General features: G+C 45.2%; 1 long non-coding RNA gene across 1 annotated transcript; it reads left to right on the top strand.

The window, feature by feature from the left end:
- Positions 1-20,194: 20,194 nt before the first annotated feature.
- LOC143942373 (uncharacterized) lies at positions 20,195-24,762 on the top strand. The gene is made up of 3 exons (XR_013264764.1): positions 20,195-20,366; positions 24,291-24,418; positions 24,646-24,762. It is a non-coding gene; the product is annotated as an uncharacterized LOC143942373 (long non-coding RNA).
- Positions 24,763-24,985: the final 223 nt, after the last annotated feature.

The following is a 24,985-nucleotide window of genomic DNA, read 5'->3' as shown; positions in this document are numbered from 1 at the left end:
TATGCCCCTGGCATGTGTGAGCAATATATCATTTAGTGACAACTTTGTGAAAAAAAAAAAAAAAAAGTTTGTAATTTTCCCGCAACTTGTGGCAAAATATAAAATATTCCATGGACTCAACATGCCTCTCAGCAAATAGCTTGGGGTGTCTACTTTCTAAAATGGGGTCATTTGTGGGGGTTTTGTGCCATCTTGGCATTTTATGGCCTTCAAAGCTGTGATAAGTAGTGAGGAGTAAAATGACATATGTATGCCCTTAGAAATCCTGAAGGCGGTGCTTGGCTTTCGGGGCCCCGTACGCGGCTAGGCTTCCAAAAAGTCGACCACATGTGGTATCCCCGTACTCAGGAGAAGCAGCAGAATGTATTTTGGGGTACAATTCCACATATAACCATGGCATGTGTGAGCAATATATCATTTAGTGACAACTTTGTGTAAAAAAAAAAAATATATATATATTTTTTTGTCATTATTCAATCGCTTGCGGCAAAAAAATAAAATATTCAATGGGCTCAACATGCCTCTTATCAATTTCCTTAGGGTGTCTACTTTCCAAAATGGGGTCATTTGGGGGGGTTTTGTACTGCCCTGCCATTTTAGCACCTCAAGAAATGAGATAGGCAGTCGTAAATTAAAAGCTGTGTAAATTCCAGAAAATGTACCTTAGTTTGTAGATGTGACAACTTTTGCGCAAACCAATAAATATACAGTTATTGACTTTTTTTTTACCAAAGACATGTGGCTGAATACATTTTGGCCTAAATGTATGACTAAAATTGAGTTTATTGGATTTTTCTAATAACAAAAAGTAGAAAATATCATTTTTTTTCTAAATTTGCGGTCTTTTTACGTTTATATCGCAAAAAATAAAAATCGCAGAGTCAGTCAAATACCTTTAAAAGAAAGCTCTATTTGTGGGAAGAAAAGGACGCAAATTTCGTTTGGGTACAACATTGCATGACCGCGCAATTACCAGTTAAAGCAGCGCAGTGCCAAATTGTAAAAAGACCTCTGGTCATTTACCAGCAAAATGGTCCGGTCTGAAAGTGGTTATACTATGTGACATATCACTACTAGCAGCTCATTGGCTGTTTCCTGGTCAGAATGTGAATAAAAACGGGGCATCTTGCTGGTGATAAGCAGAGGAAGACGAATTCTACACAGCACAAGTGTACCAAGACATATCCGCTTGAAGAAATCTGCTGCAAGATGGGCATTAGGAGAGTTCCTCTAGTTCTCTTGGCCTCTCTAATTCACATTTGCATTGGGATTCCCCTACAGGTAAGCTAAAGACTTTCATTTCTAGACTTTGCAAACAGAAGTGCACATGAATGTGTGTGTAATTATATATGTATGTATATATATATATATATATATATATATATATATATACACACATGCTGTATACATGTGTGTACCTTTTTTGTTTAGTTAAATATAAAATGTTGCATATTTATGGATATTTTCTACTTACATTTTCAGCCAGCAGGTAGAGCTCCAAGTTGCTTTTTACATGTTTACCTGTCTATTTTTAGCTGATCTGTTGCAAAACTCCCAACCTTCAGGGATGGGAAAGAGGGACACCTGTTAGTACTAAGTGTATAAGCAGAGGGCACACCCCTGCTATGCCCCCAGTTATTTGGCCCATGAATTAATAAGCAAGAAATGATTGGCTAAACCCAAAAGTCCTTTTTTTCATTACAATGTTGCCTCTATACCATCTTTCTACAACAATAATGTTCTATTAAAAAGGTTTGTTTGAAAAGTTTGGTGTTATGTAAAACTTTTGATATTTAAAGTTGTGCTCCACCCAAAAGGTTGCTTGTCTGCCTCCTCCCCCCACTCCAGGACCATATTTGGCACCTTGTGGTAGGGAACGGTTACCTGGTTTTGACCAAAACCAGGTACCCACTCCAACTTCCTGCTTGGACGTGATGGACGAACTTCCGATGGGATGTTTCGCGAACGCGGCCGATAGTTCGCGAACCGGAACGTTCGCGGCGGGCCCCATTGACTTCAATGGGAGGCGAACTTCGCAAACCTACAGGTCAAATTTGCAGCCACAAAATAATTATTAGCTATGCAAACATAGTCCCACCACATGGCCAATGACATAACACATGTATGAGGTGAATCTGGGATCGACAACTACAAGCATTCTTTTTTTATATGGGAAATTGTTGTGACAATTCAGGACTGTGGAGCGCATGAAGGCAATGGAGGAGAGGGAAGGTCAGGGACCAGGGTAGGCAAAGAAGAGGGTGCAGGAGATGATCACCAGCAGCGTGACATACAGCAATGACACCTGCACCGTGATAGAGTCATCTGACAGCAGCACCGTGATAGAGAGCACTGACATCAGCAGCGTGACATACAGCAATGACACCTGCACCGTGACAGAGTCATCTGACAACAGCACTGTGATAGAGAGCACTGACATCAGCAGCGTGACATAAAGCACTCACACCAGCACCGTGATATACAGCACTGACAGCAGCACCGTGACAGAGAGCACTGACATCAGCACCGTGACATAAAGCACTCACACCAGCACCGTGATATACAGCACTGACAGCAGCACCGTGATAGAGAGCACTGACATCAGCAGCGTGACATAAAGCACTCACACCAGCACCGTGATATACAGCACTGACAGCAGCACCGTGATAGAGAGCACTGACATCAGCAGCGTGACATAAAGCACTCACACCAGCACCGTGATATACAGCACTGACAGCAGCACCGTGACAGAGAGCACTGACATCAGCACTGTGATATACAGCACTGACACCTGCACCGTAAGCAGCCCCAGGAGGAAGTCAGCATAGCACAGGGATGGTGAGAGCCCCTCATAATGAGCATAGCACAGGGATGGTGGGAGCCCCTCATAATAAGCAGCCCCAGGAGGATGTCAGCATAGCACAGGGATGGTGGGAGCCCCTCATAATAAGCAGCCCCAGGAGGATGTCAGCATAGCACAGGGATGGTGGGAGCACCTCAAAATATGCACAGCAGAGGTACAGCCCCAGGAGGAAGTCAGCACAGCACAGGGATGGTGGGAGCCCCTCATAATGAGTATAGCACAGGGATGGTGGGAGCACCTCAAAATATGCACAGCAGAGGTACAGCCCCAGGAGGAAGTCAGCACAGCACAGGGATAGTGGGATCCCCTCATAATATGCACAGCAGAGGTACAGCCCCAGGAGGATGTCAGCACAGCACAGGGATGGTGGGAGCCCCTCATAATAAGCAGCCCCAGTAGAAATATGACACCGCTCAACCTCTTCAAAGAGGAGGGTACGGGCATATAGTACGGTGTGCTTTTTTTGGACAAGGAAGTGAGCCAAATGAAGAAAGAAGGTCTCTGTGCTCGATTAAAAAAATTGTTTATAGACATATACATGGTCTACTGGTCACATGTGTTGAATTCCTCCGAGATCCATGCCTCATTCATTTTTAGAAATGTGAGGTAGTTAACACACTGACTGTACCTCACTCAACCCTATGTACTGTAGCACCCTAGACAGACCAAGTTACCAGTCCTTATAAGGACTTTTGTGGACCAAGTAGGTTGTGTGTGAGTGATTAGCAGACTGTACGTCAGTCCCTATACCGATGAAGGACTGCTGCAGTATAGGGCAGCGGTCAGCAGTAGTGCACCTCAACCCTATGTATTGTGGACCGATATCAGTCCTTATAGAATAGCAGACTGTACCTCACTCAACCCTATGTACTGTAGCACCCTAGACAGACCAAGTTACCAGTCCTTATAAGGAGCTTTGTGGACCAAGTAGGTTGTGTGTGAGTGATTAGCAGACTGTACGTCAGTCCCTATACCGATGAAGGACTGCTGCAGTATAGGGCAGTGGTCAGCAGTAGTGCACCTCAACCCTATGTATTGTGGACCGATACCAGTCCTTATAGAATAGCAGCAGACTGTACCTCACTCAACCCTATGTACTGTAGCACCCTAGACAGACCAAGTTACCAGTCCTTATAAGGACTTTTGTGGACCAAGTAGGTTGTGTGTGAGTGATTAGCAGACTGTACGTCAGTCCCTATACCGATGAAGGACTGCTGCAGTATAGGGCAGCGGTCAGCAGTAGTGCACCTCAACCCTATGTATTGTGGACCGATACCAGTCCTTATAGAATAGCAGACTGTACCTCACTCAACCCTATATACTGTAGCACCCTATACTTTACCAGTCCTTATAAGGACTTTTGTGGACCAAGTAGGTTGTGTGTGAGTGATTAGCAGACTGTACGTCAGTCCCTATACCGATGAAGGACTGCTGCAGTATAGGGCAGCGGTCAGCAGTAGTGCACCTCAACCCTATGTATTGTGGACAGATACCAGTCCTTATAGAATAGCAGACTGTACCTCACTCAACCCTATGTACTGTAGCACCCTAGACAGGCCAAGTTACCAGTCCTGATAAAGAGCTTTGTGGAACAAGTGAGTTGTGAATGATTAGCAGACTGCAGCAGAAGGGCAGCAGTTAAGTATAATATTCTTTCTATATTTGGAAGAAAGAATATTATACGTGTACAAGCCTATTACCATACCACTGATACCAGTCCTGAAAAGAACCTTTGTGGAACTAATAGTAACAGCTACTGATTAAACTGACCCTCACTGCCTGACACATTGCTTCCTGCCTGTCCCTATATAAACTGACAAAACAGAGGCTACTGGAACAATAACTGGAATAGCACTTTTGTGGACCTGATAGTAACAACTAATGATGATGACTAAACTGACTGTCCCTACAGTAGACACAGCGTCCTGTCCCTTTCTCTAAACTGACAAAAGACACTCAGGCTGCTGCAACAATCAGTAGCACAGCAAACCTATATACACCTAACACCTATACCAGTCCTGAAAATAACTTTTGTGTACCAAATAGCTAGTGATTTGGGTCACTGTAATCTCTCCCTGCTCCACACAGCAACCTCTCCCTATAGTGACAGAAGAAAGAATGTAAAATGGCCGCCGGATCGGGTGTATTTATAAGTTAGGGGGAATGTCCAAGTGTCCATGTGCTGTCATGTCTCAATTGGCTGTCCTGTACCCCATGATGGATGTGTCATCATAGGTCAAAGTTCTTTTACACAGTAAACGCGTCCGACGGGCGAACGGCGCCAATAGTCTGCCGAACGGGCGGACCGCGAACAGCCGAAATTCGCCGCGAAACGACCGCTGGGCGAACCGTTCGGCCATCACTACTCACCATGGCCGGCCCATTGAGAAAGTGAAGCGTGATTCACACATGCGTCGTAGGAAGGTTGCTGTGAAGCCACAAGGCTTCATTGCCAGATTCCCTTACCCAAGGTGGAGGTGCCAGCACCGAGAGCCGATTCAAGAATCGGGTTGGGGGAGGACACCGTGGGATCCCTGGACAGATTCATGCACTAATACTAAAAGTCAGCAGCTACAGTATTTGTAGCTGCTGACTTTACATTTTTTGGTGGGGGGGGGGGGGATGGCTGGAACTATGCATTAAGTATTACATTTATTCTAGAGGTCTACACATATGACCAAAGGAGGGATGGTTGGGACTTAAGCTGGCCAAACATGATCTAAACTGTGTCAGTTCAGCAGGGTCCAGTCAAATTTCAATCCATGTATGGGCACCCTGGATGGACACAAGTCGATCGATCGGCAACATTGTTTGTCATTGTGTTCTGCTGGCAGGGAAGGCTCCATACCGAAAGAATACAAGTGCGAGTGCTGCAGGAGGGATTCCCCCATCAACACTGACTTTGTTGATGGAGGAATCAAACTATTTTCTTTCCTTCCACTCATGATAATCTATGGCCAGATGCTTTTTAAAAAATAAAAAAAAATAAAAAAAGAAAAAGGATACAGTGAACAAAATAAAATGATTATGATTGGGCTGCCAGTGCACCACAACAGATTAAAAAATGTAAATTACCCTTTTTTTAAAATGTGCTGTGGTGTGCTGGTATGTGTTAGGCTCCGATGCACAATGTATTGGGGTGTTTGGACTCTATACAATGTGTTGGGGTGTGTTGGGTTCTACTGTGTAATGGTTTGCATTGGGCTCTTTTCTACCATGGGATGCATTGGGCTCTACTGTACAATGGGATGCATTAGACTCTAATGTACAATGGGATGCACTGGGCTCTATTATACAATTGGGTCAATGACATTCTCATCCAGATCAGATCTATGGAACACATTGAAGTATTCTCAGATTGTAAGGTTTGTGTATGGTAAGGTTTCTGCCTGTCTGCCTGTCTAAATCTCACACAGATTGGGTCTCTGGTCTGTTGTACAATCCGCATTCTGTAAGTCTGTTTTCCGGAGAGGAGTGGAACCGGGGGGTCAGCCATTAAGTTGGCCCTGCACTCCAAACCCCCTGCCTGTTAGAGCTCATTCAAACGGGGAAAAAGAAGGGGAGAAGAGATGGGGAAAGAATGAGGGAGGGAAGAGGAGAAGGGGTGAGGGGGAGAGAGGGAAGGACTTAGGGGGGAAGTGTATGATAAGAGTAGAAATAGTTAGGAGAGGGGGTGTGATGACCACCATCTACCCTCCCCATCTTCTATTGTACAATTGGATGCATTGGGTTCTATTGTTCAATGGGGTGCATTGGGCTCTGTTCTACCATGGGATACTTTGGGCTCTGTTGTACAATGGGGTACGTTAGGCTCTATTGTACAATGAGATGCATTGGGCTCTCCTGTACAATGGGATGCATTTGAATCTATTGTACAGTGGGGTGTATTGGCCTCTACTGCACAATTGAGTGTGTTGGGCTCTATTGTACAATGGGGTGCATTGGCTCTATTCTACAATGGGGTGCATTGGGCTCTATTCTACAATGGGGTGCATTGGGCTGTATTGTACAATGGGGTGCATTGGGCTGTATTGTAGAATGGGATGTATTGGGCTCTGTTGTAAAACTGAATGCATTGGGCTCTATTGTACAATGGAATGCATTGGGCTAGATTGTAAAAATAGAATGCATTGGGCTCTATTGTTCAATGGAATGCATTGGGCTAGATTTTAAAAATAGAATGCATTGGGCTCTATTGTACAATGCCATGCATTGGGCTCTATTGTACAATGGCATGCATTGGGCTCTATTGTACAATGGCATGCATTGGGCTCTATTGTACAATGGGATGCATTGGGCTGTAGTGTACAATAGGATGCATTGGGCTCGCTCTACTGTACAATAGGATGCATTGAGCTCTACTGTACAATGGAATGTATTGGGCTTTACTGTACACCGTATTGGGCTAAGTTGGACCCTTCTGTACAATGCATTGAGCTCTACTGTACAATGGTGTGTGTGGGGCTCTACTGTACAATTTGTTGGGATACATTGGGCTCTCATGTACAATGGGACATATTTGGCTAATGTGTTGGGATGCCATTCACAATGAACAGCAATACAACGCACATAGTTGTAATGCATTGTGGCAATGCGCATTATTGCATGCACGGGCACACCGTACGAGTGTAAATAGGCCCTTATTTTTATTTTGATGAATGTATAAAATTCACTCACCCTTCAAGAATTTTGACCATGTTTAGCTTAATATGTTGATTTGCTATGATTGTCAGCTCCATCTAGTGGCCATGATTTAGTATTTTCCAGACCGAGATATTTCAGGAAAATACTGTTATGGCCACTAGAAGAAGCTGACAGTCACAGGAAACCAACGTATTAAGCAAAGGTTGAAATTTTTAAAGGACTGAGTGTTTTTTTTTTCATGAATAGAACAGTCAAGAAATACAATATTCTAGCAGAGTTCATAAGAACAGCAAGCGGCTTGTATATTAGAGTCCTTCTGACAAAGCGCCTTGGTCATTAAACCTATTACTGGTCTATGCTGTTGAAAAGTCTGGTTGTCATTTGACTCTGTACTCATGATATTATGATCTTATAATTGCTTTACTTATATTTTGTTTTACAGATTCATTTAGAAAATTTTGTGGAAAAGGAAGGTAAGTTCTCAGTCTATTTGCCTTTAGTAAATCGGCTCCAATATATCATTGAAAAATCAGTGAAGGTTTCTGTATCATTCGAAGTGATTGTTCCTGTTGTTGATGTTCTCACCGTCTTTCTGTCTTTCAGATGGGACTATGGCGGAGCGCCCGGAGGTTGAACCTCCTGATGTTTTCAGTCTCATCATTGCGTCCAACAAAGGTAAAAATACAAGCGCACTGATGTAGGCACCCATTGACTGAAAAATGCTAGTTGCCTGGCTGATATTTAGATCCCATGGCTTCCATTCTTTCTGCCTTATTGGCTGGAAACAGGAATGTAGATCTGGAATTCATCTGCTGCACTCCTGCTCCAGGTCTTGTGACTCCAATGAAGCCAGAGACAGCCAGGTCATCTGCATTTTCTGACCCAGGTATATAGATTTCCGTTAAATCAGTCCCAGATTATATATACATCTTTCTGCTTGTCTATCTGCTAAAGCTAATCTAAAGCAAAAGAAAACAAGGGGTTCACGTTAAGGGCTAGTTTACACTTGCATTGTTGTCTGAAAAGCGATCTGCATTTGGGATGCTCTTTAGAGAGCATTTGACAGGTGGTAAGGAGGTGTTGTATCGCCTTGTCACTGCTTGCTTTAACCCATTGAACTAGCATGTATCACATGCAGTTTCAGGGTGCCCCTATTCAGTTAAATGGGTTCTGTTCAGTGGGTATAGCTTTTGCCATATGCACCCCCCCCCCCCCCATACTAACTCTGCAGCATAAGGTTAGAAGGTTGGGGGGAAACGCACATTTTTCCCATTTTCCCCCCTGCCAAGCACAAGTGTAAATGAGGCCTAAGGAGGCCCCAGCCCCACCAGTTACACAGACTCACCTTCCATTTGCTCTCGTATAGGCATCTCAAAGATGGAAAGTGATGAAAAATAAACAGAAAATTATTCTCCACGCTGTCCAAATCTAGAGACAATACTTAAAGGTGAACTCCGGACACAAGCACTTTAATTTAAATATATTTAATGGAACCTCAAAAAACACAAATCCACTTTATATGTACCAGATTCCTTAACTACTTCAGTTCCAGGAGATTTACCCCCTTTCATGACCAGGTCATTTTCTGCATTTATTTAACCGACAATTGAGCAGTCAGATGACGCATGATGTATGTCCTTTTTTCCTACAAATAGAGCTTTCTTTTGGTGGTATTTGATCACCTCTGCGTTTTTTTGTTTTTTTTGAGCTATAAACAAAACACTGTAAAAAAATAGTTTTACTTTCTGCTATAAAACATACCCAATAAAAAAAAAAAAAAGAAAAATCTAATTTCTTCATCGATTTAGGCCAATATGTATTCTGCTACATGTTTTTGGTAAAAAAATCCAAATAAGCGAATATTGATTGGTTTGCACAAAAGTTATAGGGGTTGATTTAATCAAACTTGAAAGTGCAAAATCTGGTGCATGGTAGCCAATCAGCTTCTAAATTCAGCTTGTTCAATTAAGCTTTGACAATGAAACCTGGAAGCTGATTGGTTTCTATAAAGAGCTCCACCAGATTCTGCACTCTCCAGTTTTAGTAAATCAACCCCATAGTGTCTACAAACGAGGGCGTTTTTATTTATTTATCTTTTTAATAGTAATGGTGGCGATCAGCAGCATATAGCAGGATTGCGATATTGCGGCAGACAAATTGAACACTAACTGACACTTTTTTTGGGGACCAGTGACACTAATACAGTGATCAGTGCTAAAACTATGCACTGTCACTGTACTAGCAGGGAAGGGGTTAACATCAGGAGTGATCAAAGGGTTAACTGTGTGCCTAGCTTGTGTTTCTGTGTACTGTAGGAGGTGCTTGTACTAGAGGAGGACATGGATCCTTGTCTCTGCTTTACAGGAACACAGAATCAATACCTTCCTTACTGACAGAACAGCAATCTGCCTTGTTTACATAGGCTAAGGGCCTAAGGCAGACTGCCGTTCTGCCTCTGTACTGAAGCATTGGCGGGTGCTGACGGACATCGAGTCCATTGTACCCACTATGTATAAGTTATACGGTCGGCAAGCAGTTAAAGCAGAGTTCTGCCTAATTATTTTATAATTATTTTTAAATCAGCAGCTACAAATACTGCAGCTGCTGACTTTTAAAATAAGGACACTTACTTGTCCAGGGTGCCCACGATGTCGGCACCCGAAGCCAACCCTTCCCTCGGCTCTCGGGTGGAGGCGCCACCATCTTCAGTAAGGGAATCAGGAAGTGAAGCCTTGCAGGTTCACTTCCTGGTTCCCTACTGTGCATGCGCGATCCCACTGGTCCCTGCTGTCTTCTGGGACCCGTGTGTCTCCCAGAAGACAGCAGGGGGGACGTAAGGTGCCAGAAGTGGCGTAGATACGGGTGGGTGGCTCGTCTATCTATGCCCGGAAGTGGGAGCAAAATATCCTCTCCCACCTGAAAAGTGCCAAATGTGACACCGGAGGGGGGGGGGGGGGGGGAATCTGAAATGCAGAAGTTAAATTTTTGCATGGAACTCTGCTTTCACAAAGCCAGATATTACCTCGTAAAAGTAGCAGTGACATCGTTACTGTGCTGTACATAGTCTGTGCAGAATGCAGGGATGTGGGAGGGGCCCAACAGGCTCCACCCGCTACATCCTGCCTGCAGAAAATGACAGGAGGGGGCGGAGACAGGACCAGTCACCCTACACAAGGAGAGAGAGCAGCAGCGAGTGGTCTTTATTACAGAAAAAGTCTCACGCTAGATTGCTGCACAGATCTGGAAAAAATTTACACAAATCACACTGAGATACAAGGAAGAATTCACATGGCGAATGTATTTGGACAATATTTGCTGATCCCAGGTTTCAGCTTTACCTGGGGTTGGCTTTACTCCTGTCTGTCACTTCTGTTTGATAACCTTTTGTGACTTTCAGAAAATTAGTATTGTGCTTTCTTTTATTTACCAGTTAGCAATATAAATGTCTTATCTGTTTGTAGAGAGCAAAGTGCTGCTGCATGAAGGAGACATCGCTGTGGATTTCGGACGCAACGCTTTAAAGTGCGATGACAACTCCTGCAGATGGACTAAAAACAGCACTGGATTCATCAATGTGCCCTACACCCTCTCCTCCGCCTACAGTGAGTATTGTGGCTCCTCCCATGATGAAACATCCATCCGCAGTGCTGGGGCCCCTGGGGGCTGTTTCCCAGCAGGACACTCTGAGAATGAAGGCCTTGTCTACTCTCTGTGCCTGTAGAAGACAATATGACCGGTGTTCTGGCAGATAGTGTCCTGCCATCATATAGTGTCCGAAGAAGAAGCTTCGGAAAATTTCCGAAGATGAACGGCGCCTGCACCGTGAGTGGAGATGGTAGCCCCACCAACCAAGCGGACATAGGGTTGCTCGCCATGCTTCGGGCTCGGCCTCGCTGCGCTCAGCTCTTTTATATTCCTACTCTATGTCCACTTGGAGGGTGGGGATAGAACCTGGACTCACGGTGCAGGCGCCGTTCATCCTCGGCTATTTTCGGAATCTGTTTGTGCTGTGTACTGCGCATGAGCAGTACACAGCAGACACTATCCGATGGGGGACCATATATGATAGGACACCGGCATCTAGAGTACAAGGGGCAACACCTGGATGAAATGCTGTTCATTTTCATCTATTTCCTTTTTTTTTGCAGCTCCTTATGGTTATTGTACAATAACTGTATGCATGAAAGATGGATGTGGCGGACTACAGGGGACAGCGGCGACTTCGCTGGCTCCTGTGTCAGGTAAGTGACACATAATGGGCTACTATGCGATGCATAGTAGTCCATTATGCTTTACCTTTGCAGGGAAAAAAAGAGGAAGTAAACTCATCAGGGTTTACTTCCTCTTTAACCCTCTTGTATTAAATTGTATTGTTGCTGCATTGTCTACCCTTCAGGGGGCGACAATTAAGGGCACACGGGTACCGCATGCGTCTGGCCCCCTTTCTGGACACCGGCGCATGGATTCCAATGTGGGGGGGTCTGTTTTTTTTAAAGTACCGATTAGAGCCAGAGGCTCGAATAGGCTTCAATATAGGGTGGGCTCTAGGGTGCCCACGTGTCCCGGATTGCCCGGGATTGTCCCTTAATTCATATTTTTGTCCCGTGTCCCGGGCACCTTCATTCCGGGACAATACAGTGTCCCGGAATAATAAAAAAAAAAAAAAACACCGCCAGCGGCCAGTCCGCCACCCTGTCCTGATAAACATTTGCTGATTTGCTGAACTGGTTACCTCGCATCTAGCAACCTGAGCGAGTGAGCGAGGCCTTACCCACAGCTGTCTTGCGCTGAGCAGTGCGCCTCCGAGTCCACCCACCGGCGTATCCTCTCCTTCCCTTCTCCGCCTCCGGCCGCAGCAGCAGGGAGAGAGAGAGCAGCCACAGTCACCAGTGCGTCTTCATTCTGTATCTCCTCCTCCTGAGTCTCCTGACTGGTTGTGGCACTGCTGGTAAGTCAGGATCCAGCCTGTGCCCAGTGCCAATTCCCGGGGCCAACTACTCCCATAGCCGTTGCCTACAGCACATGCACATTGCTAGCAGCCCAACTTCTCCAGTTCTTCTCATGAGCCTCCTCCCGCCCACGAGGGCCACGACCCGACTCCAAGCCGCCAGCCAAAGTTCCAGGTTAGTATACTCAGTATTTTATGAGAACATGCATTCTTGCAATCATGTATTACTTTTAACAATGTTCCTTCTAGATACTGTATTGTACTATTCCTTCTAGATACTTTTTGGAACAATAAAATGTCATTGTCGTTCTATATGTGTGTGTGTATATATATATATATATATATATATATATATATATACATGTATATATATATATATATAGATATATATAGATATATATATATAGATATATATATATATAGATATATATATATAGATATATATAGATATATAGAGAGAGAGAGCCCTTTGACAGTGGGGAGTTGCGGGCGCCGGCGGTTAAATGGCGCTGTTTTTATCATTCAGTCAATGGGCAGGAGCGGTGTATACGCCGCTCCAAAGATGCAGCTTGTTTTTTAACATCCTGCAAGCGTACCGCTCCAGTGTGAAAGCCCTCCGGACAGGAACGGCTCTTTACAGGCGCTATGCAGGCGCTATTTTACATACGACATCCTTTTTTTCCCACAAATAAAGCTTTCTTTTAGTGGTATTTGATTGCCTCTGCGGTTTTTATTTTTTACGCTATAAACAAAAAAAAGAGTGACAATTTTGAAAAAAAGCAATATTTTGTACTTTTTACAAAGAAATTGGCAAAAAAAGTATCAAAAAACATTTTTTTTGGGGCGGGTGTGGTCACCCTAGTGGGCTCGGGTCGCAGAGGGTGCGCTCCGATCCCACCCAGGTGTGTTACGTGTTACAACAGCGAATGAATATTCACTGTGTTATGCCCTGTACACACAGTCGGACATTCCAATGACAAAATCCGTCGGATTTTTTTCCGACTGATTTTGGCCCAAATTTGTCTTGCATACACACGGTCTCACAAAGTTGTCGGAAAGTCCGATCGTTCAGAACGAGGTGACGTATATCACGCATGACGGGACTATAAAGAGGCCAGTAGTCAATAGCTTTCGTCTTGTAATTTATTCTGAGCATGCGTGGCACCTTGTGCGTCAGAATTGTCTACACACGATCGGAATTTAAACAATCGCATTTTGTTGTTAGAAAATTTTAGATCCAGATCTCAAACTTTGTGTGTCCGAATTTCAGACGGAAAAAGTCAGGCGGAGCCCACACACGATCGGAATTTCTGACAACACGATCCGACAAAGTCCGACCGTGTGTACAGGGCATAACACTGATTCTCCTCCCTGCCAACCAGGAAGCTGGTTTTGACACCAGTCACCCAATTGGCTGAAAGGACAGATGGGTGGTTGTTTGCCGCCACCCCCCCCCCCCCCAAAAAAAAACACCCCAGTCACCACTGCTCCCTTTATATTGTAAAGCGCTGGGAAAACTGTTGGCGCTATATAAATTCCAAATAATACAGAAAATGTTCCATAGGCTATTACATAGAGCTGTTAAAAAAAAAAGAAAAAAAAAAAAAGAAAAGGCAATAACAAGTGGAAAATAGCTGTAACAAAAAGGTTGGTATACCGTATGAAGGTGGTCACAAGACTCTCTGCAGCTCAAACAACATTATTATTATAATATAGGATTTATATAGTGCCAACAGTTTTCGAAGCGCTTTACAATATAAGGAGACAATACAGCAACAATACAATTCAATAGAAGAGCGTTAGGAGGGCCCTGCTCCTGGGAGCTTACAATCTAATAGACATGCACTCATCACTTCCTTCTCTTCAGGATCTTGTACTCTGCAGTTTAGCCTGTTGTACTACTTATTTCAGTGGCAGCTTTGGCTTAGCAATAGCATACCGCCTCCCCTAGCGCATAGTTGATTACTTTTACATAATAATAATAATGGATGTTTATAGCGCCATCATCTGCCAGGCCATGCCAAACTACAAAGTGATCGATGTTACAAGAGAGAGTGGGCAAGTATAATACAATACAGAAAATATTCCATAGACTAGTACCTAGAGCTGTTTTGCAAAATAAAGCAATAACAAGTGGAACATAACTGCGACAAAAAAGGGTCACAAGACTCTTTGCAGTTCAGTACATACTTTGATTTATTCTTTCATTGTTTACAGTCAAAACCTATTTTTTTCATGTTAGTTTCACATTTTTACATGCTTTCCCTTCCATATTTTTGATTGCATTGATTAAATAGATAATTGATGATCAGCCACTAGAGGGAGCAAACGATCCATTTGCAATCACCCCATTCAGCTGGCCTCCCATTAACCACTGGGATGAGATGAATATGGCTGATTCCGTGTATATAAGGAGGGTTGTGGGAAAAGGCAACGCCAGGATTATTTCACAAGACGCGCCTAACAAAGGGGGTCTTCTGGTTCCACAGGTTCCTCTGATATCGCAATGTTCCTTGGCGCCATGCAAGAATTTGCAACTCTCACCTGCGTGCGCTTCATCCCACAGTCCACGGAATCAGACTATGTGCAGATTGAAGACGCCGCCGGGTATGTGAAAAATTCTTCTCCAAGTAATTGTTTTTATGCAGCTGACAAAAAATTTCAATTTTACTTGCTTGAAACCATCGCAGCCATATTCAATGGAGATCTCCTGGAATTGGCATGGCTCTGCTCCTCCACTTCTATCTCTGTTCTCTTGAAAGTCTTGAAAGTCTCTTGAAAGTCTTACCAGAGCTTGAGGTCAAGTTGCAGACAGCCTCTGGCACAGAAAACTGTCTTCATAGTGACCTTTAGGCCAGGTTCACACTATAGCGATGCGGGAATGCCGCGAATCCGCGGCGTTTTCCCGCATCGCATGATTCCCGCCGGCAGTTCACACTGCCCTATGCGGACGGCTGGGAGTGTCAATGATATGTTAATGACACCCCCAGATCCGTCCGCATATCGCAGTGCGATCTGCACACTCGCACAGGAATCGGATCGCATGGTGTGAACACCCATGCGATCCGATTCTGCTGCGGACCAAAAAAAGGGTCCCGTGCGAGTTTGCTGCGGGAGCGATGCGAATTCAGCCATACTATCTGTATGGCTGAACTCGCATCGCTACGGAGATCGGATGTGATTTGCACTGCAGTGCAGTGCGAATCACATCCGGATCTCCCCCCGCAGCAGTGTGAACCCAGCCTTAGGCTTATTTATCCAAGAGTTTTGTTTCTGTCGAGACCCTTTTCTAAGGTCTCGTTCACATGTGTGGCTCCTGCTGTGCATTTGACAGGTGGTGGTGCCTGCTGCCTGTGTCAACCCTTAAAATGCCACCCCCACCGTGCCGCAACCACGTGCACTGCATATGGATGCAGGACAGTTGTGGCATGCAATGCAAAGCTGCTGCTAACAAAGCAAACAAAATATTGGCATTAAAAAGGGGATTAACTCCAGAGATAAAATGGTAATTCTCCCGCTCTACGAAAACTCTGGTCCGGCCGCACCTGGAGTATGCTGTCCAGTTCTGGGCACCAGTCCTCAGGAAGGATGTACTGGAAATGGAGCGAGTACAATGAAGGGCAACAAAGCTGATAAAGGGTCTGGGGGATATTAGTTATGAGGAAAGGTTGCGAGCCCTGAACTTATTCTCTCTGGAGAAGAGACGCTTGAGAGGGGATATGATTTCAGTATACTAATACCGTACTGGTGACCCCACAATAGAGATAAAACTTTTTTGCGGAAAGGAGTTTAACAAGACACGTGGCCACCCATTAAAATTAGAAGAAAAGAGGTTTAAACTTAAACCACGTAGAGGGTTCTTTACTGTAAGAGTGGCAAGCATGTGGAATTCCCTTCCACAGGCGGTGGTCTCAGCAGGGGGGCATTGATAGATTTAACAAAATATTAGATAAGCACCTGAACGACCGCAACATACAGGGATATACAATGTAATACTGACATATAATCACACACAGGGGTTGGACTTGTGTCTTTTTTCAACCTCACCTATGTAACTGCCCACTAGATGGCACTTTAATCCCTTTCTATATACACATCCCACTAGATGGCACTTTAATGCCTTTCCATATGCACACACAGAAATGGGGGAATCGCGTGCGATTCTTTGCAGTGTGTTTTGTACCAATTTTTTTGTATTAACCCAAATCACATCACAAAATATCTGTACTCAGTATCGGTGAGCACTTGACTGAAAGTATCAGTCCTCGTACCCTCTGGTAAAAAAACGGTATCAGTGCAACAACCCTAATAGTTACGCTAGTTGCGCAGCCATTTATCACTTTTTCATGAAAAAAATACAGAAACCAATACTTTGCATCAATAAAAAATGAATGGGCGCACATCGCACTGATGAAATGGGGGAATCGCATGCAAATTAAACAGGAATGGGGATTTCCCCCCACCGTTCCTGTGTGTGTGTATATAGAAATAGATTAAAGTGCCATCTAGTGGGCAGTTTAAACAAATGTTAGAACTCACAGTACATATCTGGACACATGCAAAATAATGTACATAGGTGTCCCGGTCCTCCGATGGTAACAATTCGAGGCCACTGGTCCTCGCAGGGCTGGAGAAGATGCATAGGCGGTCCGCTTCCAAGCTGACATCACTTTTGCCCTCTAACCATGGTGTCCCGAAACTTCTCCTCCAACCCTGTGAGCACCTCTATCGGCCCTGATTTGCTATCATCGGCGGAGCGGGACACCTATGTATTATTTTGCATGTGTCCGGATATGTACTGTAACTTTTAACTTTTTTTAAACTGCCCACTAGATGGCACTTTCATCCCTTTCTATACACACACAGGGGGCAATTGCATGTGATTCTTTGCAGTGTGATTTGCACCAATTTTTTTTGTATTTATCGGTACTCGGTATCGACGAGTACTTGATGGAAAGTATCAGTACTCGGACTCACCGGTAAAAAAATGGTTTCAGTGCAACCCTGTTATGATAGTTGCACAGACATTTATCAAATTTGGAAAAATACACTTAAATGCATTTTACTGCACTCAAACACAATAATATAATATCTATTTTTTTCGTAAGATGTAAAATATGAGATTGTGCCAAGTAAATAGATCCCCAACACTTCAAGATCTAAAATTTCATGTTGCTCGTGAATTGGTGACAAACTACTGTGCTTAAATTTGTCTATAGGTGATGCTTTAAAACGATCATTAACTTTTTTTTATAAATAAACATGTTAAATTTACCTGCTCTTTGTAATAGTTTTGCACAGAGCAGGCCCTATTCTTTTTGGGTCCCCTGCTGGTGGTCCTGGCCCCTCCTCCCTATCGAGTGCCCCCAATAGCAAGCCTCTTGCTATGGAGGCACCCGAGCAGGCTGGCTACCAAAACACGCTCCTGTAAATGGACATTGTCCATTCACATATGGAGCATGGCTCAGCCCCGCCCCCGGCTCTCTCCTCATTGGCTCGCTGAATGTGATTGACAGCAGCAAGAGCCAATGGTTCCTGCCTCTACGTAAGCCAATGAGGGAAGAGAGACACAGTAAAGCCGCTGCTCTTGTGCACAAAGCTGGATTAAGATTGGGTTTAGGTAAGTATTAGGGGGTAGGTGCACTCAGAAGGTTTTTAACCCTAATGCATAGGTAAAATGCATTACGTTAAAAAACCTTTTGCTTTTAGAACCACTTTAAAAGCCTTTACATGTTATCAGGAGCTGCACTCCCAGTATATACTCCCTGCATAGGTAAAATGCATTGGAAAACCTTCAACAATCCACTTTAAAAGCCTTTACAGGTTATCAGTTAAATGTGAGCCCTGGTGTAGAATTATTGCTGTCTGTCAGAATCCATGAAATCAGGCTGAGACAGAAGTACAGTTAAATCACACTTGTTTAATAATAAAAGTAAAAAGAACAAACGTAGTCAAAACATAGCCAAAGTTCAGTAACTGGAAAGGATAGTCAGCCAAGCCAGAAGTCAGGGATCAAAGTAGTGGAACAGCAAGCAGGATCTGGAGCCAGAAGGGGTGTCAGCAAAGCAAGTCTTCAACAGGATCGCAGGAGATAGTTTCTGTGATGTTGACCAAGGCGAAGGCAGAGAACCTCTGGACTGGATGGCTTAAGTAGGCAGGACTGACGAGCAGGATCATCAACAGCTGAGTAACTGTAGACAGATAACAGCTGGCAATTAGCTGACAGCTAAGTGTCCATCTCAGAGAAGGAAGGGCTGACACTGTCACACCAAAGTTCATGGTGATAACTCCATTGTGTGGTGCAATCACCATTTACATATGGGTGCCAAACCTATGAACTTTTGCATTTGAATGCAAGCACGGGGGGGGGGGCACAGGTACAGTACTTTTTAGGGAGACAGCAGGGGCCTAGTAGACCCCTGCTGTCTCCCTGTCCATTTAAAGCATCTGATCAAGCAATGATCGTGTTTGATCAGATGCTTCCTTGACTGTACCGGCCAGGACCGCCAATCCTGGTCGCTTCCTGCTTCATTGTCACAGAGAAGATGGGGGATCATGGCTGCAGCAGCCCTGGCATACACCGTTCCCTACACTTAAATGTGATCGGCTACTGGTTGCAGCACTCGGCGCATTACCCTTTGTGATGACATAATAACATGGGTTTCTCCTGTTCCCCACAGATGTTGGTCCTATATTGGTATGCAAGGAGGAAGTCAAATAGTATTGGTGTCGAGCAGCTGCATGGTCCAAGGCTCCATCGAACATGAGCTGAACCACGCTCTGGGATTCTTCCACGAGCAGAGCAGGAGCGACCGCGATGACTACATCGATATCATATACAGCAACATCAGGCAGGGGTAGGCAACCTGGGGCCCTCCAGCTGTTGCAGAACTACAAGTCCCATCATGCCTCTGGGAGTAATTGTAACTGCCAGCCTTGCAAGGCCTTATGGGAAATGGAGTTCCTGGTTGTCTACTCTGCACTAAGGGATGTATCATTAAAAACATTTCCATAGCTGTTTGTACATGGGCAGAGGGCATAGGTGCATTGTCCAGCCTGGCTGCTGCTGGACGATGCGCCTAGCAATATGTACGTTTGGGGCAGTATGTGCCCAGGAATGAATGCCCACAATGGAAGCAATCTGCATTCCAGGCATTCATCCCTGGGCACATGCCCTAAACAGAAGTATTACCAGTGGCGGCTGGTGCTCATAATTTCAGGGGGCCAGCACAAACCAACATCAGTACCCCACCACACCCCCGAGAGCCGAATAACGACTATCACCCCCCCCCCCCCCCCACAGGAGACAAGCGTCAGTGATAAGCTAACATCACACACTCCTCCCCCGACCCTGCTGTGGGAGCAAAATGGCAGCGATAGCCCACCACCCAGCCACCCCCCACCATGGCTCACAAACTGCAGCGATCACCCGACCCCCAGCCTCGGGGGAACACAGAGAATGTGCCATGCTATCTCACCTTATGCAGGGGGAAGGAAGAGCGGGGGGCGCTCTGGCAAGCAAACTATGGGACATCCTCCTCCCGGCCGCACAGAAACAGGAAGTGTGTCCTGAGATACGATTGGCCAGGGAGTCATAAGACTCCCTGTCCAATAGAGGCTTTCTGATTAGCCGGGAGGAGGATCAGTGTGACAATATTGAATATTCATTCGCTATTTCCACACAACTGGGTGGGATTGGGGTGCAGTGCAGTGCTCATCCATTTTTAGGATGTAAGCAATGAAAGCCAGCCCATATCTCTGTGAAGGTTTCCTTTTATTAGAATTGAATTGCTATATAATATTGCTGCTGAAAATTTTGTCTTCTTCAGGATACGAGAACAATTTTCAGAAGTTCGACACATTGAATCAAGGCATAGAATACGACTACGGCTCCGTCATGCATTATCCAAGGTATGGTTGCATTTCATAAAAATATCAAACAACTTTCACTTGCCACTTTGCATTGCCCAGAAACACAGTTTTATTAAACTGGTGCAATATCCTCGTAGGTGGCACAGTCAAATCTATAAAAGTGGGAACATTCACTGATCCTGATTCACTGAGCTCCAACAGCTCAGTGAATGAGCTCCAACAGGCACCTTAAAGTTTATTTAGACCAAAAACTTAATATATTGCAGATTACCAGTCATCAGGTGCATTTTCTTTTTTTCAGGATTATTCCTTTATTTTCACCTGGTGATCCTGCCAGTGACACACTTCCTGTCCTATGGAGACAATCAGGGTCGGGACAAGGGGTGGGCAGGAGGGACGGCTGCCCTGGGCACTGTGGTATCATGTGAGGTGAGGAGGGGTGCCGCAAGGAGATTGGTGGGGAGGGGATTTGTGTTGGAAGAGGGAATTTGGGGAGTGGCAGTGGATAAGTATTTTCCTAGGAGATAAGCAGCACCATATTAAAGTGGAGTTCCACTCAAAAGTGCAACTTACGCAAATTTTTCTCCTTCCCCCCTTCGGTGCCACAGGGGGAAACGGATACCTGTCTATTTTCAAGTATCCTGTTCCCACTTTCAGGAGTCTCGGGCGCAGTTGCTGATGTCACCGCTCGGCTCCCTCCTCCTTCCCCTGGTCGCCGGGCAAGTAGGAGAAAGGAGCGGAGCCTTGCACATGCTCAGTAGGTTTTTCTGGCATTAAGCCATAAGGCTACACTGCCAGGTTCCCTCACCCGCAATGGCAGCGGCAGCACCCTTGTCACCAGTGCTGGGACAAGGTCATCTAGAGCCCAGGGCAAACATGCCAAACTGTGCCCCCCCCCCCTTCAAAATGTATGAAAGCTTAGCTGAACAAGCTGAAGTTAGAAGCTGATTGGCTACCCGGCACAGCTGAACCAGATTCTGAGTGCTCCAGTTTTAGTAAATCACCCCCAGTGGGTTTATGGCAAACAAGGCTTGACAAACGTGGTTACAAGTTCATGGCAAAGTGACCGTGTCTACAGACAGCTCATCTCAGCAAGCACGTATACTTACCCAGCCACATCCTCCTCCCACTACTGGAACCATTATTAACACAGCAGGTCTTTAGGGTATGGGGGGGGGCAACTGACCTCCCCCATCTGACACTACCTAGCAAATCACTAGGCCCCAAAACTGTCAGATGGGAGGTATGTGATCATCCATCTCATTAAGCTCCGACACCAGAATTTAGATCGGGGGATGCCGCAGCAGCAATGGAGTGCGGCTAAAACCGGCCATAGATGGGTCGAATCTCTGCCGGTTCAGCAATACCAGATGAGATTCGATCCATTTATGGGCAGGCTGGTTGTACTAAAGTCAGTCCATCAATCAACTTCAGTACAACCAGCCTGTCAGATTTTTTTTTTGCACTGCTGGCAGCGATACAGTAACAGCCAGTAGTGATGATTGTATTCTGTCAGTGGGGAAGGCTCCCCACTCTCCCCGCCGGCCGAACACAATAGCACTGTGGGGACAGGTTTGTCAGTGTTGATGGGGGAATTGAGCAATTTTCTTTCCTTCCACCCATGTGCATGTGTCATATTCTATGGGCTGCTTAAGTCATTATACATAGCTGGGACGGTGGGCTGTCAGACACTGTCATTTATAGCTCCAATTGTACAATGTGATGGAGTCTGTTTAGGCACATATTAGCATTCCTTATGTGATTCAGGATTAATACATCACCAAACTCTGGTTAAATCCCTTTGGCGCCGGCCGCATGCAAGTATGCCGCCTCTTGGCAGGTGGGCCCTGGTGCTGAGGGGCCACATATTTGTGTGAATTGGCGGTACACAGCTGTGCCAAGAGCGGGTGCCCTGCCACTCCCAGCACAGTTACCAGTGGCTAACGGAAAGCTCACAATCGCTGCTTGTGATCAGGAGGTTTCCGATCATGTGACTGCCATGCAGGGCTGGCCCAAGACATCATGCTGCCTTGGTCCAAGAATGAAATGCTGCCCCCCCCCAAAAAAAATTACACCCATCCAGCAAAGAGACATTTCCATAATTTAAAGAGATATCCCCAAATAGTAAAGGGACAGCCCAATCCAGAAAAGAGACATCCCCATATATTCAGCAAAGAGACATACCCCCTCCAGCAAAGAGACATGCTCAATCCAGCAAAGAGATATGCCCAATCCAGCAAAGAGACATACCCCCTCCAGCAAAGAGACATACCCCCTCCAGCAAAGAGACATGCTCAATCCAGCAAAGAGACATGACCGCTCCAGCAAAGAGACATGCTCCCTCCAGCAAAGAGAGATCCCCCCTCCAGCAAAGAGACATGCCCCCTCCAGCAAAGAGACATGCCCCCTCCAGCAAAGAGATGCCCCCTCCAGCAAAGAGAGATGCCCCCTCCAGCAAAGAGAGATGCCCCCTCCAGCAAAGAGACACGCCCAAAAAGATCCACTCAGCTCAAAGGAATATGAATTGCGCGGCACCATGAAAGCTCCTCCTTTCCTCTTCACCGCCACTGACCAACTAAGCTCAGATCCTGGCACAGTGATGCAACATGTGGCGACAGCAGCTCTGCAGTGGCGGCGGGTGCTCCTACTATTGAAGCCTTTGCTGCTCCACCCCCCGCCCCGCTCCCCAGCAGTACAACTTGTACTGCTGGGGAGCAGAGTGGAGCGGGGCAGGACAGGGGAGCAGCTCATGATGCAAAGATGACACTGCATGCTAGAGGGAGGGGTCCTCAGGAATTGCGCCCCAGTTGCCACACCTCTTAAAGTGCCTCCTGGGTCCTATGGACCCACCTGGATCCATGGTACCCTGCAGTCATGACAGCACATGACCATAAACCTCGCCTCACCTCCCAGCATCCTAAAACTCTTAAAGGGTTGGGAGGCGCCAACTCTAATGCTGCGTACACACGATCAAAGTTTTCGTTGCAAAATACATGGATAGTTTTTCCACTGGTATTCCGCTCAAGCTTGGCTTGCATACACACGGTCACACAAGTTATCTGAACTTTCGACCGCCAAGAACGCGCTGACGTACAACACTACGACAAGCCGAGAAAATGAAGTTCAATGCTTCAGAGCATGCATTGCATTGTTTTCGAGCATGTGTAGGAATTCTGCATGTTGGAATTGGTACATTTTTGATCTGAACTTTTTCCTTCAGAAAAAAAGAGAACATGCTCTCAATCTTTTTCTGCTGGAATTCCGACACCAAAAGTCAGATCGAGCATACTTCCGACCAAAACCTCACAACGGACTTTTGCTGATGGAATTTCCGATCGTGTGCACGGGGCATAAGGGTTTAAAGAACAATTCTATTCAAGTATGTGTTCTTAACGCCATTCTATTGCTCTCAGCCTGCTCCAAATCTTTTTTTTGGTGTCATCATCTGACTTCCTGAGGATGACAAGGTTGGTTCTCAATGGTTCTACGGTATTTAGGAATGTAGCCACCTTCTCTTGCTTGCTCCCAAATGGGCTATGGACTATAAGAGAACACAGAACAGTCCACATGACTGCAACTAACATACACTGCTCGTTCCAAACAGAAGTGAGAAGGCTTGCCAAAATACTTTACAAGGAGGCAGAAAAACACAGTATGAAACTATTTCATGAAAAATAGATTCCAGCGCTGTGTATGGATTATTATAGGAGTATGAGGATATTGTATAGTGTCATCCTAATGTTACTGACTTTATAGTGCAAAGTTTGCACCATAATACCTGTTTTCACCTGCAGGGGGTGCTGCAGAGAAAGTCAAGGATTACAACTCCTAATTTTTGTATAAAGAGGAAGAGAAGCCGGAGGCACCTGAAAAGCTTTTCTTTTACCTATAGGACCCCCTTTTTAGCTAAAGCCATGATAATGGAAGAGTGTGTGTAAAATATATAATTGTATTTGTTTCTAGGTCTGCTTTCTCCGCGGATGGCATCTCTGCCACCATTGTCCCGAAACCAAATGCCTCTATCGCCATCGGACAGCGCTATGGACTCAGCAACTTGGATGTTGCCAAAATTAACAAGTTATATGATTGCGGTAAGTTATATGATTGCGGTAAGAACTTGGAATTCATAGAGCTTTACAAATCAGGGTCACTATTTTTCAATTAAATATACCATGAGTGAACCCGGAGCATAAGAAAAAAAAATCTGATCGTACCTCTGTATGTGAATGGCCTGATTCTTGCTGTTGCTGATGTACTGCTCTGTCTTGCTTTTTATACTGACAACCACTTTGAATTTCTAACCATGTAACTTTTATAGGTCTCTGCCGAACATTGCTCTCCGATCCTTCAGGATCCCTAACATCTTCCAACTACCCCAATAATTATCCCACTGCCAGCAGCTGCTTGTGGCTCATTCGTGTTCCATCAAACCAGGTAAGGCCACAATTCAGTGTATCAAAGGGTTAAAAAGTTATTACTTAAAGTGAACTAAACTCATTCAGGGTCAGTTCACAGCAGAACGTGGTGCGGGAAACCTGCATTCCGTGTGCGTTTCCCACACCGCGTTCACAACGCACTGCAGTTACCATCTGCAACAGGTGTCAGTGTTAGGTTAATGACACCCCAAACGCAACTTGCAAGTGCAGTGCGTTTGTCTG

This window comes from Lithobates pipiens, unplaced genomic scaffold (genome assembly GCF_037356315.1).
Source record: "Lithobates pipiens isolate NorthernLeopardFrog02 unplaced genomic scaffold, aLitPip1_a1.2 Scaffold_10, whole genome shotgun sequence".
Classification (NCBI taxonomy): domain Eukaryota; kingdom Metazoa; phylum Chordata; class Amphibia; order Anura; family Ranidae; genus Lithobates; species Lithobates pipiens.
The sequence above is the reverse complement of the archived record's forward strand: the minus strand, read 5'-3'. Positions and strand labels throughout refer to the sequence as shown.